Source organism: Pygocentrus nattereri, chromosome 10, assembly GCF_015220715.1.
Source record: "Pygocentrus nattereri isolate fPygNat1 chromosome 10, fPygNat1.pri, whole genome shotgun sequence".
Taxonomy (NCBI): domain Eukaryota; kingdom Metazoa; phylum Chordata; class Actinopteri; order Characiformes; family Serrasalmidae; genus Pygocentrus; species Pygocentrus nattereri.
Window position 1 is genome coordinate 8,065,353 of NC_051220.1, and position 17,040 is coordinate 8,082,392.

General features: G+C 41.3%; 1 protein-coding gene across 5 annotated transcripts in view; it reads left to right on the forward strand.

The window, feature by feature from the left end:
- Positions 1-1,207: 1,207 nt before the first annotated feature.
- htr1d (5-hydroxytryptamine (serotonin) receptor 1D, G protein-coupled) overlaps positions 1,208-17,040 on the forward strand; it is a 63,838-nt gene continuing 48,005 nt past the window's right edge. For all 5 annotated transcript variants that reach the window (XM_017704922.2, XM_037541757.1, XM_037541759.1 and 2 more), the window contains exon 1: positions 1,208-1,589. The gene's annotated coding sequence lies outside the window, so the exon portion shown is untranslated. The remainder of the gene's footprint in view (positions 1,590-17,040) is intronic.

Sequence of the window (17,040 nt, forward strand, 5' to 3'; positions counted from 1 at the left end):
GTTCAGATTGCTTCGTCTTAGCCAGAGTTATTACAGAATATTCGGGACCTTTTTCGACTGAATCTCCCTGTACACATCTAAAGCAACATTTCATAGCCGGGAAACATGCTTTCCAGGCATTAGGAATAACATGCATTGTAATAATGCAAAACAGCTCACCAGTAAGTGCAGGCAAGAAAAGGAAAAAGGAGTTTTTTTTTCGCTACACTCACAGTTTTTCTCTTGAACCTCTTTAGACTGAAGGAGCAGTTTTTGTCCTTTCCAGACTGAATGATGTTGAAATCCTCTGGCTGCTGTGGTCCCAAACGTTTAATCTCAAATTTCTGCTGTAATGGCTGGTATCAAATTAAATTTTATAACATTTTTATTTTGTCTCATTATATTTCCTTGTTATTAGGGGTGGCTACCACAACTGAAGAGGAACAGTGACCACACCGTAACAACATTATTTTTTATTGGCTACTCTCAGTATGGGGCCAACTTGGTTGAGCCGCACAGCTGGCTATTGAAAGCGTATTGAACATGCTTCAGCATGCTTTTAACTGCTTGCTTGGTCAGACGAGTGTTGAGAAATGCTAGGAGAAATAGGTATCCTACTGGCATGTGTGCACCGCTCCCCAGTGACATCTAGTGGGGCTTAGCTAATGTAGAGACGCCTCTGATTAGAGACCACTAGATTCCTGTAGGACCTCATCTAACGCTCTGAATTCAGTTCATGAAGGCCTTGCTGATTAGCTGATGAGCAGAATCAGGTGTGTTAAATGAAGCTGAGGTCTGCAGTGTTTTGGCCCACAAGGACTGGAGCCTGACACATATTCTAATGGGAACTGCTTACTATTAGAGACCACCAGGTTCCATCTTTAGATCCTATTAGAAAATCAGCAGAAGCACGTTAAACCATTAGAGCCCTTTACGCGTTGATATCAACACATCAGGAAAACACAAAATACCTTAGTTACTACTTTTAACCCACAGCCACTTTCAATGGTGTGATTATTTTCAGCAGGACAAGAGGGCGGGGCTTGTGGACAAACGGGCGGGGACAAAACAATAACGTGTGTTCATGCTGAGTGTAAGTGTGTGTGTGTGTGTGTGTGTGTGTGTGTGTGTGTGTGTGAGGGAGGGAGGGAGGCAGGGAGGGAGTTGGAGCGCGGGGCTCTGCAAGCTCCTCTCGCGCGCTGCCAAACAGCTGCAGAAGCGCGCGAGACGGGACGCTCATTTAAAAGCGCTTTAAAACAGCGCATCTCTTTGGTCTGTTTCGCAAGCGCGCGCTTTGCGTTGTTTCTGCTACTTTAAGTCGGTTTGCGCTGCGTTGCAGGTGTTGCTCTCCCTGCTGGAGCTCTTCAGCTGCTGGACTGAAGATGTCCAGATAGTCGCAAAAGCCACTTTTCAGCGGACTTTGTGCGTTACTACTTGCGCTGTGGACACTGCGCGCTCGTCCGCGGTCACTTGTGGATGTGTATTTGAAACGGACTCGCTGTTGCACCCAGCTCTGACCGCAGTGTGGTGAGGACAGTGCTGTGTTGCAGTGGACGCTGGTGGGGCGAGTGAGCGAGCGGAGGACGGGGCTGTGCTTCTTCCTGCTCTCGGTAAGTTTCAGCACTTCAGACTCTGTAGAAAACACGACTTTCTGGGGACTTTAGTCCAGAGACAGAGGCGTGGGAAGCGGACAGACGGCGTTTTAAATAGACGTTTAAGGCATTGCTGGGGAACTCTATTATAATATTATTCAAAATTTCCAAACATGTAAAAGGGAATTCCACCAATATTTCAACATTCATGAAGGTGTAAAGGAGAATTCCACCAATTTTGTACAGTTTCTGAAAACGTAAATGGGAATTCCACCAGTTTTTTTCCAATTTTCCAAATATGTAAAGGGGAAGTCCACCATTTTTCCCCAATTTTTTTTCCAAACATGTAAAGGGGAATTCCACCCATTTTTTTTACCGTTTCTGAAAATGTAAAGGGGAAATCCACCAATTTTTCCAATTTTCCAAACATGTAAAGGGGAATTCCACCAATTTTTCCAATTTTCCAAACATGTAAAGGGGAATCCCACCAATTTTTCAGATTTCATAATAATTTAAAGATGAATTCAACCAATTTTATAACATTTCTCAAGATGTAAAGGGAAAATCCACCTATTGTATAAACTTTCTGATAATCGCAAAGGGAATTTCACCAATTTTACAAATGCTCTAATAATGCAAAGAGCAACCAATTCTTTCCAAAGGTATCTCAGTCCTTGAGATATGGTCATTCAAACAGGTTTGATGTTAAATGGTTCATTTTAGAGAGTGCTTTGCAATGCTGCTGATATGAATGTCTACAACACAAATATAGCCTTTTTATTTACTATCTAGAGCCACCAGTGAACCTGCGTGTATCTTCTGAGGTTTTATATGTTGGTGAGGGCAGACTAGTGGAAATGTAAGAAAATAATAATAATAATAATAAGTTGGACTATTTTCCCCCAAAACACTCTAAATGTAATCCAGATTAAAATACATGTTAACCAAAACTTAATCACAAAGCACTGTCTCTGACATCAGGCTGTGTATTCATGACCAATCAGGGAGATTTCAGAGGCGGACGTCTGGTTCCTATCACCACCACTGTGAACAATTTTGACTCTGTGAGTGTGTCTAGAACAGAGCATCTCACACCAAACCACTCAGAATGTCTCAATTCACATCTTTATACTTAATTCCTGAGAATCTTTTGAAAAATTCACCTTTAAGAGTTTATAAATGGTGCATCAACTTCTACAATTCCCAGTAATGTTAGTGCAGAGAACCCTTTTTGAAATGGGTTCTCTATGGCAGCGAAAAGAGTTCTTCTACTGGGACAAGCTTGGCATCATAACAGTAGCAGAACCCTTTTAGGTACTGTATAGAACGCTTTTCAAACAGGTTCTATGTAGAACCATACACAGCACATTCTCCATCAGTCTGAAGAACCCCTTTAAAATGCAAAGAATCCTTTAATCCTGCAAAGTGTTCATGGTTTCTTTAATGAGAAACCCTTGGAGAACCATCTGTTTAAGAGCGTTCAGTGTGTAACCCAGAGGGAGACAAGACTTACAATAGTGTTGCATAGAGATTAATGGAGTCTTAGAGCGTGGCACAGTGTTGAACTATCGCTGTATGTATGAATTTAATGCTGTAATCATATTTATAGGCTGGTTTCTTGGATGTGGATCAAAGCTGCTCACTGCCAGTGCACTGAGACCTGGATTAAGCATAAGCCTAGGCTGAAACTCCTGTGATGCACTGCGTTTTGGTCCAAGACTTGGTGTAATCCATGTCTGGGAAACCAGCCCTAAAATTCCTGTTTAGTCTAGGCTTAGGCTTAATCCTGGTCTGGGAAACAGGCCATATACTATGTTGACACCAGCAGTGCGTAATACGTGTTTCTGTTGTTGATGGAACACCTACAGGATTCATTTTAGTCCAGCTGAACTTACATAAATATGGTAGGTGGTAATGCAGCACTACACTCTTAAAATGGTTCTGCAAGGATTCTTTAGTAAAGGGAATGGTTCTGTATAGAACCCTGATTTCTGAACAAAACCATCTGCATGCTTAAGTGATGCTTTGCCTGGTGAAGCGTTTCCTCAGATTGACGGAGAATGTGCGGTACATTGGTTCTATAATGTAGCACCAAAAAGGGTTACAGTGCTCTTAAAAAGATGGTTCTTCAAGGGTTCTTTAGAAAAATTAAGATTAATATTAAGATACACTTTTTAATCCCACCAACGGGGAAATTCCTCCTCCGCATTTAACCCATCCATGAAGTGAAACACCACATACACACACTAGTGAGCACACACACTAGGGGGCAGTGAGCACACTTGCCCGGAGCGGTGGGCAACCCTATCCACGGCGCCCGGGGAGCAAAGGAAATGGTTCTATGAAGAACTTTGAACACTCTAAGAATGCTTTGCATGATTAATTTGTTCTTTGTGTGGGTAAATTGTTCTTCACATTAATGAAAAGTGACCTGTAGATGGTTCTGTATAGAACCTTTCAGAAAACGGTTTTATACAGCACGCAAAGGGTTCTGCTATATGCTATATAGAACCCAAGAAAGGGTTGTAAAACAGACAGTTCCTCAAAGGCTCTTTAGCAAAGAAAATGGTTCTGCAACAAAAATGAACAGAGTGTGCTGTAGATGGTTCTACATAGAACCTTTATGAAAAGAGTTCAGTGTGACACCCAAAGGGTTCTGCTATGTTACAATGTCAAGCTTGTCACAATAGCAGAACTCTTTACGGTGCTATATAGAACCATTTTCAAAAATGTTGTTCATAGAACCATCAATATGAAGAACTACTCCACCATGCAAAGAACCATTTAATCATGCAATGGGTTCTTCGAGAGGGTTCATGGTTCATTACAGAACCATTGTCTTTACAAAAGAACCCTGTGTTGTAAACCTTTTTGATGCTGTATAGAACCATTTTCAGAATGATGACAACACCGTCTCCATCAATCTATAGAACCATTCAACCATGCAAATAACCGTTCAAGTATCCAAATGGTCCATATAGAACTCTAGCCTTTATTAAAGAACCTTTATTAATGTCACTCCAATCGTGCAGTTACCCCTCTAACCAAACTGAGTGTTGTTCATGATCTTGATCATATAGTAAAAATGTTCTATATAATATTATGGTTCTATATAAGATTCTATTTAATATTCTGACTATACGATTAATTCTATGCCCATATTATGCAGCTCATGTTTTATTAACCCCATTACAGGTTTATTTAGCCCTGTGTCTGATCCACTTGTACCAGCAAAACACACACTAACACGCCACCACCATGTCAGTGATACTGCAGTGCTGAGAATGACCCACCACCCAAATAGTACCTGCTCTGTGAGGGTCCATAGGGGTCCTGACCACTGAAGAACAGGGTAAAAGGGGATTAACAAACTATCAGAGAAACAGATGGACTACAGTCTGTAACTGTAGAACTACAAAGTGCACCTATATAGTAAGTGGAGCTGATAAATTGGACAATGAGCATAGAAACAAAGAGGTGCTCATAATGTTATGCCTGATTGGTGTATGTTTACCTGTGCAGGTGTGTAGATCTGTGAGTAATGGCCATGAACATACAGGTGTATATGTTTACCTGTACAGGTATGTAGTATATCTGTGCAGCTATATGTGGTTACCTGTGCAGTTGTATAGCACATCTGTGAGGTGTGTATTGACCGTGAAGGTACACTCATGGCTTGGGCAGCAAATTGCAAGCAGCTTATAGTCTCAGTGACTGAGGATGACTGGGTTGCCACAGCTACCAGCAGGCATGTCCGACAGTTTCCTCCAAGACTGAACAAATATAGAATAATTAGCATACAGCTTAATGCAACAGCTATACAGTGAAAAAAAAAATCTATGATGAATAGATTAGCTTTGAGAAGCTGAATAAAACACAGCACAATCACCAGCGCAATATATATAGTAAGTGGAGCTGATAAAATGGTCAATGAGCGTAGAAACAAGGAGGTGGTCATCATGAATGTCTGTACATACATCAGACACGACATTCACAGTCTTTATTAAACTTCAGCAACACTTCAGCCTCATCATTGACTCTGACTCACACACAGTTCTAACACAGTTTAACAATAAATGGTCTTAAATGCTGGAGTTAATGTAGAACAGCTAATTCACCAACCTTTAACACCAAAGACTGACGCGCAGACTGCTGGACACACAGCACTGCAGAGAACAAAATGGCAAAGAGAAAGAAGACGAACATCGATAATTTGGAGATGAATGGACTTATTCACATTTATAATCACTCTGGTTTGCTGATATGTTTAATCTGCAGCAACTCGCTAAACTTGCATCACATCTCTTTCTCCTGCTTCTCGTTCGAATTCTCCCACTCCACCTTAAATGGCGCAGCAGGACAATCTGGCACCTCAGGCACCTTTTAAGGTGGAACTGGACAATTTGAAAAAGAAGCTGGAGGATGAGAAGCGACTTCAACCTCATAAAAAGTCGAACACTGAGAGACATTTTACAAGAAACTCGTGGAGAAGCTTCCATGCAAGAAAAGCGGCTACAGCTAAGCTAAAGCTTAAAGCAGAGTAAAGTAAGTCTGGGTTCGCCTTTAGATTTTCAGCACATCAGCAGACACTGAGACATGCTCACAGCCAAGATGTTCAAACGGACATAAAACATCGTGGCTCCCAAGGTGGTTTGATTTTTGCTGAAAGGACTAAACGGCTCTTTTTAACATTTCAGTTGCGTCCCCTGAGCTAACCGTGCTAGTTAGGCGTGATCAGCTCGTGGGGCCAGCGTGTGCCCTTGTGCTCGAGCTGTCCGCGGCTCAGCCAGGACTGCAGTCACCACCAGCCCAGTGAACGAAGGCGTTCTGCGGTTCATTTTGTGCAGACTACCTGAAGTAGTCTGTAGTACCTGTAGTCTTTTTTGTTGCTTTGCTACACAAAATTTGTAGGCGCTACAGCTACTAGCTACATTTCATAAAACTGTAGTGGCTACAGCTACTAGCTACCAAAAATTGTGGCTAACTACTAGCTACTTAGCTGCTCCCCCATCCCTGATCTCTGAGATTTACTACAGACAATAAAAGAAACTGCGGTACAATATTTTAATAGTTCCATCAAGTACCAGGTTTCACACGCTCTGCTGATTTAAACAATTCATTAAAAAAATAGGCACTCGTTCGGTATTCCTTAGGTGATGTACGGTGATAACGATAAACATCGTCATTAATATTCACCCCCCACAGACACAGTTAATGCAACAGTGCACGTTGTAATGAAGCTCTGTAGGTGTCGGCAAAACAATATTCACTTTACATGTTAATGCCATGTTTACATATGCTTGAGTGACTCTAAGTAGCATGAGTCGAAAACACATGAAGGAGCAGCAGGAGATGCGCGCACGCACACACACACACACACACACACACACACACACACACACACACACACACACACACAAGCATCAGTGCACTTCACACAGGGCAAACACAGTTAATCAACACTGATGCACCACTGAGATTCCAATTCATTCTCACTGGATTTCAATCACACATACAGTCCCTCTCTCGCTCGCTCTCTGTCTCTCTCTCTTCTACTACTGCTTCTTTTCTCTCTCTCTTTGTCTTTGTATCTGTCTCTGTCTCTCCTCTTTCTGTTTCTTCATTTGTCTTTCTTTATGTCTCTCTCTCTCTCTCTCTCTCTCTATATATATATATATATATATATATATTCTTTCTCTGTGTATTTTTTATTTAACTGGTGGTGATTTTTCACACAGGGGTGACCTCAGCTGTACATGCATGTGTGTGTTTTTGTTGTGTGTGTGTGTGTGTGTGTGTGTGTGTGTGTGTGTGTGTGTGTGTGTGTGTGTGTGATAACTGTGTAATTAAAGGGCAGCTCTTATCACTCTGTACTGCTGCACAGCTGGTCCAGTAACTGTCCTTTACTGAAACACTGAGGAGCTTTAATACAACACTCACCCACATACTGTCAGTCACCGTTACTCTTTCTTCTTCAGACGCTCTCTCCCTCTCTCCCTCTTCACCTCTCAGAATTACGCTGCATCCAGACAGCAAAGTCTGCTAAAAATTTGTGACAAGTTTTGCAAAGCAGAGAAGGAGCAGAGCAGATGTTCCTGGGTGGTGTTATAGGCTCGATTCTTCATCACACATCTAAAGATATTAGTACTTACCTGACTTTCGCCAGGTTTAATACTAGCTCACATAAACATTAGCAAACCTTAGTTAGCGCCTCAACACCACAACCAGTAAAGAGTCACGTCGTATTTCTACATTCAAGCAATCTACTCACCAAGCTACAGAGGAATCTAAGCTACTCATCGTCACTTTGTTGTGAGTTTTTTTGCAAATCTCAATGACAAGTGCTGTTGGAACAAAAACTCGTATCTCCATTTTTGTTATTTTTTCAGATTTTTTACATAACATAAAGATTCTTTCAAATTGTGTCTAAATTTATGACAAATGGACCAAAAGGAATGATTCACAATGACTTGTTAAAATTCTGGTTCGTTTGACTTGCATCAAAAGTAAATAGTTTTTTTCCATCTTTGAAAATACAAAGTATTGTCCTGAGGACAGCGATATGCCAGTGAATTCAAATACATAATTAATACTGTTGTGTCAGTGTAGAGTAAGACACAGGGGAGGCTGTGATACAGCTGTGCAAAGTGTACTTTTATTGAAACACCAGAAGAAAAGGCAAATAACAACAGTAGGGAGGTCATCAACTGCCATACAATTCTGCTTGACGGTGGATACTTAACCAAACTATCTAAGCCAAGCGCCCAACACACAACACACCTGTTCTACTGTACAGCTCCGCATTGACTCTCTGGTTCAGTTCTACCCACACCCTTTTCTGTCTTGATAGCCTTCAGGGAACTGGGGATATGGACCCTGGAATCTCACAAATTTGTATCCAACTTAGGCGCAATCTAGGCGGATTTAGAGCTCTGGAACTTGGCACCAGTAACACCAGTAACCGACTTCAGACTTTACAGGGTTATAGGCTGTTATGCTCCCTCACCAACGACACATGACTTCTTATTGTAGGAAACCGGAGATAATGATGTTCAATATCTGATCTGTGAAGTATCGTATATCAGTGGATAAATATTAGAATGAAGACAAACTCCACAGGTCAGTAGACCATAACATTCACTTTCCAACGAGGAAACTGCATTGCACTGTTAGCGTTCAGGAAACCAGAAATAAAGACCCTGAGATCACCAAGGTCCTCACCTGTTGTCTTCTCTGAGGCAGCCACTGGATCAGCGACTAGTCAACATCAAGCTTACAGCATCATCAATGAGCAAGTCTACAAGTTGACTAGTCAGCTAGACTGTGCAACCTTTAGTCCCCAGTTCAGCAGTATGTATTAATTACAACTGTCCTGTTTATAACTGAGCCTGTTTACACCTTGCATAAATGTGTGTTTTGTGTCTGGACCATATCTGGATAAGCTTTGTCCATTTAATATGTGTCCCCAGTTTGACCAGATAAGATCCAATTGTCCAATGTCAACACATACACTTTACCTTCAGCCTCACATAACTGTCATCTTTCGTTTCTTTGTTTATTCTCTCACCTGTTTGTCAGCACTCATCCGATGAAAACGTGCAGGGCTGAGCCACACACCGATTAGCGGCGTTGATCACCACTGCAGCCGCAGCCGAGTTGTTTACAGTATTGGTTCTAGCCACTACATTTTCCTATTGATCTGTACCTACAAAAGACTGTGACAACACAAACAGCTGCTGGCAGTTTTAACAGTGAGAAGCGGTGCAGATGGAGACATAGTCTCACTGAATGAGGCACACGACTTATCGTCAGATCACTGTGCTGCACTGTCAGAGTAATTACACACTTGAACTCTTCAGGAGTGAGGGGGTTTGTAGAATTCGCAACAAAGTGTCATCCAAACAAACCTGTTGAAAATAGGGATGTACAATTTTTGCTCAGATCCCAAGCCGAGTGTTTTAAAGGGGGCCCATTATGCTTTTCTGGAACATTGCTGCTAACACTGTGTTTACACTGTTTACTCAAGTTTTACTACCTCAGTAACTGCTGTGTTTGTGTATGCCATCTGACGGCATGGCTCACAGATCACAGTGTGTTAATTATTTCTGCACCTTATTCTCACTACCTCATGTCCAGGAATGGGTGCTGTGTCGGTGCTGCACTGTTCTGTCTGTCCTGTCTAATGTCTGTTTAACTTATCGTATTTATTATATTGTTTCTGGCTTAATTTTTTTGTCTGCATGATTGCACTTTGTACTTTTTGTTCCTTGGTGCTCCGTGTTGTTCCTGCAGGAACGAAATTTCACTCCACTGTGTACTTGTACATAGACGGAATGACAGTAAAAGCCTCATGACTTGACTTTTCTGTTTTTGCCATTTTAACGTGTTCTGTAGCTTTTTGTGCACATAAATGGTCTGAAAAATCACAAAGCTCAAAGTGTACAGCAGAGGGAGAAACTTCTTTTCTCAGCTGCCTTGTTGGAATTTCCAGCTCTTTACCCTGACCACAAAAGGACTTGTAACACGGTCCTTATTGCTTGCCTGCCAGCAAGTTTGGCATGTCCTCACACAACAGCTGTTGGAGGCCGGGAAGAGTTTTGTAGCCACGTGTAGAAGACACTGACCTGACTTTCAGGATTGACTCTGGCTCAAACTGATACAGCAGAACTAATGCCGCTGGAAAAATAGCCGCAGTGGAGTTTATAGCTACACAGAAGAGAATGGTCTGTCTGCAGACTGTAGGACAGGGGCGGAACATGTAGGGGTGGGTGGAACTGCTCTGGTGGTTTACGAGTCCGAGCAGAGTGGGCAAGCTGATCAATCAGAGCATTGCTGGGCTGTAAGGGTGAGGCTAAAAGACACAAGAGCTCTAACAAAGCAATTGAGATAGAGTGCCAATAAAGAAAAATATTGTGTAAACACTGAAAAAAAGATAAACACTGAAAATAGGCCCCCTATTTTAGTTAATAAAACCAGTCTAATTCAGGCAAATAATTCCTTTAAATGTTCTTATTTATTAAACAAAATTATCTGTACAAAACAAGTTTAGTATGGAGGAACTTCAGTGATTCACACAGATCCCTGACCTCAAGCTCACTGAATATCATCGACTGCGGGCAAGGCCATCTCATCCAACATCAATATCTGACCTCTCAAATGCCCTACTGGATGAATGGGCGTAAATTTCCATAGACACATTCCAACATCTTGTGGAAAGCCTTCCCAGAAGAGTGGAGGTGGGTACAGCCTCAAAGGAGGTGGAGAGTCCATGATTTTGGAATGGGATGTTCAACTAACCTCTCTATTTTTTTTCTGCCTTTCTGCTTTTTAGAGGAAACTTCTACTGACATTTGAAAATGTTCTTCAGCAGATGCTGCCATTGCTGCTGCCTTGAAACAGTTTTACACTCCAGGCATTTACAGCATGTAAGCTTAACAAAACACACCTCAGTGGCAAAAGCTGTGGAAAATTTTTGGCACATATGCGACGGTGGTGAATACAATGGGATTAAATATCGAAGAATCGGATGTGAATCAGGCGAACTGGGGCGGATTGGGACATTCTAAAGTCGGGGTTAGATTATATGACTTTTACCCCGATTTCAGCCCCAATTCTCAGTCTGGCTGAGTCTGTCCTTGTCGGCTCTGGCCTGCAGATTTTTGGGTCAGTCGAAGTGGACAGTTGGAGAGAGAGTCGAGTAGTGTGTGAGGGGTGCATGCTCCGTTTTTTGGCCTCCCAATTACCTTTCAGACCAGTTGGAGTTTAGCAAATGTTTGACTTTTTTTTTGACCCGACTCTGAGTGTAATCTAATAGTGTAAACTGGTCAAGGACTCAATCTGAATGGATTTCTGCAACAGCCAATGAAAACTCAGAGCGTGAACGAAGAAAATACAGCAAGTAAACAAAGAAAATGTCGGAAAGTCTTTCATGTGGAGCGAAGCTTTTTATTGAGCTGAGTTTCCAGTTTATATATATTGAAAACTCTAAAAACATACGACAATGATCACATTTTGAAATCCATTAGTCTCACTTAAACATGTTTACCTGTGGCGTCTTTACTGTGTCAGTGCAATCGGCAGAGAAAACAGCAAGAGCAGCTCCACCTTTGTTTATTTGCGTCTCCTAGTAGCATGAGAACAAGAGTTTACCTGAGTTTGCGAGTTCAATGAGTTCCGTTCGATTCAGCAACAGCTTAAAATTTGAGTAGCATGTGGTCCCTAATCGTTTAGTGTGAGATGCCCAATATTTTAGTTGTTCAAAAAAACCTGCAAAATAAACCAGTTGGATAGTGTGAGATGTACAGTCTGTTAAGGCTCCAAAAGTTGGGTAGTTTACCCAAGGCTTTAGAAGAGAAACTATCCTGAACTTCACAAGCTTTAGTCTTAACCCCCCACCCCCCTGGCCAAAAATCTTCAAAGCATTTGCTGATTTTTTTATTCACTGGCACCTTCCACTTCTAATAAAACAGTGTCAGTGCTGATCTGGAAAGCTTATGGTTTCTTTTTCAATTTCTGCCCCCTTTACTTCAAATATCTTCACAAACTGCCTGTATGAGCTCTGATTGGTCAAGTCCTGAAAAGTCACTTGGAGAAATGGCCTGCTATTAGGCTAATGCTAATTTTTTCCATGGACAAAAAATGGAAGTGAAACCTCTGAGAATTCAGGATTGCTTTTTAAGCAGGCTGTGTCAGAACTCTTCAAAGAGCTAATGCTTCAGAAGAACTCTGGCAGTCTCGCATAAATGAAACAAATGTCTGTGCAAGGATTGTTAAGAAGGTCTTGGAGAATATTGTAGGAGAGATAAGCCATGCGAAAAAGACGAAGACATGTATTGTCTCTCAGATACAAGCAGAACTTTCTTCAGATAAAACTGGGAAAGATGGAGCAGATAGTTAATAACTCTGCTCTGACTCTAATGCCCTGCTTGAGTCCCGAGGGGGTTTTTCATTCTACTGGAAATGAGCAGGAAGACACAGATAAAGCTTCTAAACAGACTCACCATTGCAGATTCATTGCAAATTCAAAGTCTGAGCCAACTGGAATGAAAAATAGGCCTCTGATTTTTGAAAAAAATCTTCAATGAATTTATACCTAAAGTAACTCCTGCTGGTGTGAGTTCATGGTGAGTTCATGGCTATTTCTTCAGACTGCTAAACGTACACGAATAAATAAATTCCAAAACCACGTTCTTCTACTTTACATACAGTCACATACCAAATACATGAATGTAAATAAAGCAGGCTTTGAAGTTATGTAAATAAAACATACAAACTCCACTCAACACACATTCAGATTAGTTTAATATTCAGATTTTTTTTGTTATTATTATGTTTATCAGTAGCAAGTAACCACTACCCTGAAATCTGGGGGTGCTCGCACCACCATGGCCCCTTCACTACTTCCCGCGTCCCTGGCATCAATAATCCCATTGATGTTTAATCTGAGTTCTCTGATTTTGATGTGGTAACAGAGGGAGAAAAACACAGTGACAGTGAGACAGTCTGCTACAATGAACTAATCCTGTCCCTCCACTGCTGATTAATTCTCTCTTTGACGCATTTAAATTACACTAAACCTGCTGTCTTCCCCTCACCCTCTCTGCTTCACTCCTTCTGTTTCATCAGTCTTTCACTATTTTTCTCTCTTGTCTCACCCTATGCATCTCTCACTCTCTCGCTCTTCCATGCATAAAAGGCTCCACTATCATGGATAAAACGGCTCTAGCTTTAGCCAAATCCTGCAGTAAAATCACTCTTCCCTCTTTCTCTTCATTACATTAGATAGGCCTAAATAAGCTAGGGCTGTCACAATTAATTGATTGAAGTTGGTTATTTGTTTGCACGTACAGTGCAAACGCCTCCTGCCGAGGACACCTCCTCCACCTGTTCCTTTTTCCTCATGAGATCACATGAGTCCTTGAACAGTCCAGAGGACTCCAACTCCCATGAATCAGTTGGAGACCACGTGACTCTTATCCCTTTGCCATCAACCAGTGAGCATTCGTTTCAGTGTTACTCCTCACCGGAATTCTAAGCTGTCGCACTGGTTGTTCATTAAACTCCATTAGTCAGTTAGTAAATGAAGCCCAGGCTTCAGCTTTGTAATTTGTGAAGTACTGCCAACACCCTTTGTGGTGTATTGAGTGTTCTTTGTTTGTGTAAGTTCTTCGGTGTATGACCTATTTCTGTATTTCTGACCCGCCCTTTTTGGTTTGTTTCCTGGATGTTGTCTGTGATTTTGGTTCTTGAACTTGGACTGGTTTTTGGCTACTCTCTGGAGGTCCCATGTGTTTTGGTTCTCTTGCTCTGTGGTTCTGACCCTTGCCTGTTCTGACTACGCCCTCTGTGCCTTCACCAAAACCTCAAGTAAACTTTAGCCTTGTCTTTTTTCTCTGCGAGAGTCGCAGATCTGTGATCTGTGTTGACATCGTAACATACAGGTTAAAGCCCAGCTGCAGCATGGTATGATTTAGCATCTTCAGATGTATCACGGCTACAAAGCTCTCTGGACTGGGGCTGACTGCTTGGTTGACACTGCACTGCAGCTGTGGGGCTGCCTGGATTGGTAGTGTTCAGCTACATGAGCAGTGCTACGCTGCAACTGTGAGGCCTCTCGGGCTGACTGCCTAAGCGATGCTACATCACAGCAATGTTGCTGCCTGAGCAGGTCACTTGGGTGTTGCTGCATTGCAGCTATGAGGGTACCTGGACTGGTGATGTTCGGCTGCAGGAAATGCTACCCTTCCTGGCTAAGGACTTTTTTTTTCAAGGCTTCCTGGGCCGGTCTCCTGTATAATGTGTTGTAGTTGAGGTGTGAGACTTTTCCCACAGCTAAGGACTCTTTTCAGGCTAGATACGTGAGTCTGTACTGTGGTCAGTGAAATCCCCCCCACTAGCTGTTCTATGGCATGTATTGTTGGATTAGATATTTTGATATTTTGATCATTTGCTGATTTGTAAAGTGTCCTTAAGCATGTGAAAGGCACTATATGAAAAGTCATGATGATCAACAAGCAGCAAACTAACAAAAGCAACAGCCAAGTGAAAGACTCCAGTTCCCATCAAGAGCCCTGTATTCATACAGTGAAAATAACGTTATTGAATTATTGAAAGTAATAAATACATTCTGGTCAAACTAATTTATTCACTTACTTTGTCCACAGTTACAATAGAGGCCAATGTGTTGTAAATAAAAAAAAAATACACAAACCTACACAAACTAATGCTATTAATAATGCATTTACTTGACAGATATAGATTGAAATTTACCTTCTTGATTTCTTGTACTTAAGAGTTTATGAAATTATCTATATATTTTGATAACTCCCAAAGTTTTATGACACACTTCTATTACTTATGAATAGCTCAACCAATTAGCACTGCAGTTTCTGTAGTTACTTAATAATAAGCAGTAGTATGTAAGCTTGAAATTTTAAGGGGTTACAGTTATGTTAATTTTTATAGAAATACTGATATTAAAAACTAATAATCAATTGTCAAAACCTTAACTAGTTCAGTCAATTCCTAATATCATCACTAATGACCGTACTAATATAAGACAAACTATGTCTCCCATCATATCCTTTAGTTTGCATGTCATGACATGTATATTCCTGGTGAAGTATTGCAGGTGGTCAGCTTGTGCAATAAACAGCTCGTCCAACTCAATCACTCACTCAGTATGTCAGTCAGTCACCCTGAATTGAGCAGTGGTGGCTTTTTAAACTGGGAGCAAACTGGTTCAGTTACTCTGTATCCATTTTGAATTACCCCAGTATCTCCATTTGTCTTCATTATGCTGTGCATTGACAAACTACTTCAGCCAGATAAAAGTCCATTAAAGGCTCAGTCAAGAAGTGCTGAATCAGCAGTTAAGCTGCGTCAGGTTTGTGGACAGCACACATTATAAGTAGTTATTGAACATTTCAGTGGAGGTACTCTGGTGGTCCTGCTGTTTCTTGTTTCCATAGCAGTTTTGAAGCCTGACTAGAAGTTGCTGCTGTTTTCTGATTTGCTTTTGAAGCAGGGGTCAAACTGGATTTTTTTTGGAGAACAGGCTTTTCCATTAATATCATATTTCAAAAAAATATATCTATGCCCATTCAATTGTCTTAGACCAGGGGTGGCAAACATGTGGCGCAATAAAGGTTGAACTTTCATGGACTGTAATTGACCATTTGCAAGTAATGATTGACCCCATGCTCAATCAATCACTGCTTGGCAACATTCTCTTGTGCAACTTTTCTGCTTTCAAGTGGTCTTGGTTTCCACCCAGGAGGCACCACATGAATGGCCGTTGAATTGGATGATGAATCCAGATACATCTGAATTTTTAATGCAGGACAAATTGGCCGAGTTGTGATGTCAGCACTGTTTTCATCATGGTGGAGGGTAGAAATGAATGGTTGAACAATGGAATGCAATCAGATCAACTGTACAAATATAATAAATGGTAATGGTAAAGTAAATATTAAACATTCACCATTAACCCAGTTGGTACATATCAGTTCAAAACACCAGTAAAATAGGCCCAAACTGCTAGATAACAGCTAGCTAATAGGCTACAATCCCTATTTCACAACCCCAGTGTTCTATTTACATCTCACATAAACCACATGAACACACACGGTGGTTGAATGAGTATCTCCACAGAGAAAACAGTTGGCCCACTTGCACTTCAAAGCAGCTTTCAAGCAAAGGAAACACTTGCAAAAATTTTGTACAATAAACCTGCAGTGAGAACGGCGACGGCAGTAAATTAGAATTAGAATGATAAGCCTAAGAAATGGTGTAAAGGTGTTTCTGAAGAATGTGTAGTGCCTGACTCATGCTATCCTTATCATCTGGAGGGTGAGGCTGTTTTATTAAATTCTTAATGCTAAAAAAACGGGAGACCAAACAGCTCAATGTGAAAACTACTGATGGCCTCTAAGGTAGGCCTTATTCTAGGTAACTGTAAGATCTGTTAGCTGTTAAGATCAGTGAGCTTCTGAAATTGTGGTCAGATTAAACAGTACTGTTTGTTTGTTTAATGTTGGATGTTGGAATGTTGGAGATGGAGCTGCCGGGTAGAAGGAGAGGAGGTAGACCTCAGAGAAGGTTTATGGATGTAGTGAAGGTGGACATGGAGATGGTTGGTGTAAAAGTAGAGGAGGCAGTGGATAGGGTAAGATGGAGGCAGATGATCCGCTGTGGCGACCCCTAAAGGGAGCAGCCGAAAGAAGAAGAAGTATGTTTGTTTAATACCACTTTGTTCATTTAGTACCATTCAGATAAATAAAATAACACATTTATCAGGAGTAGTTGATGCATTGTTGGCTGATTACTTGATTTTTTTTGTCCAAGCCACTTGGCCACTTGGTACTGAGCGTAATGTGGTCTGTTACCTAAAATGTGTTTGGCCCTTATGGTTCAAATGAAATACACTCAAATTAACCAAGGCATAAGTAAATTAATAGTATCTCGTAAA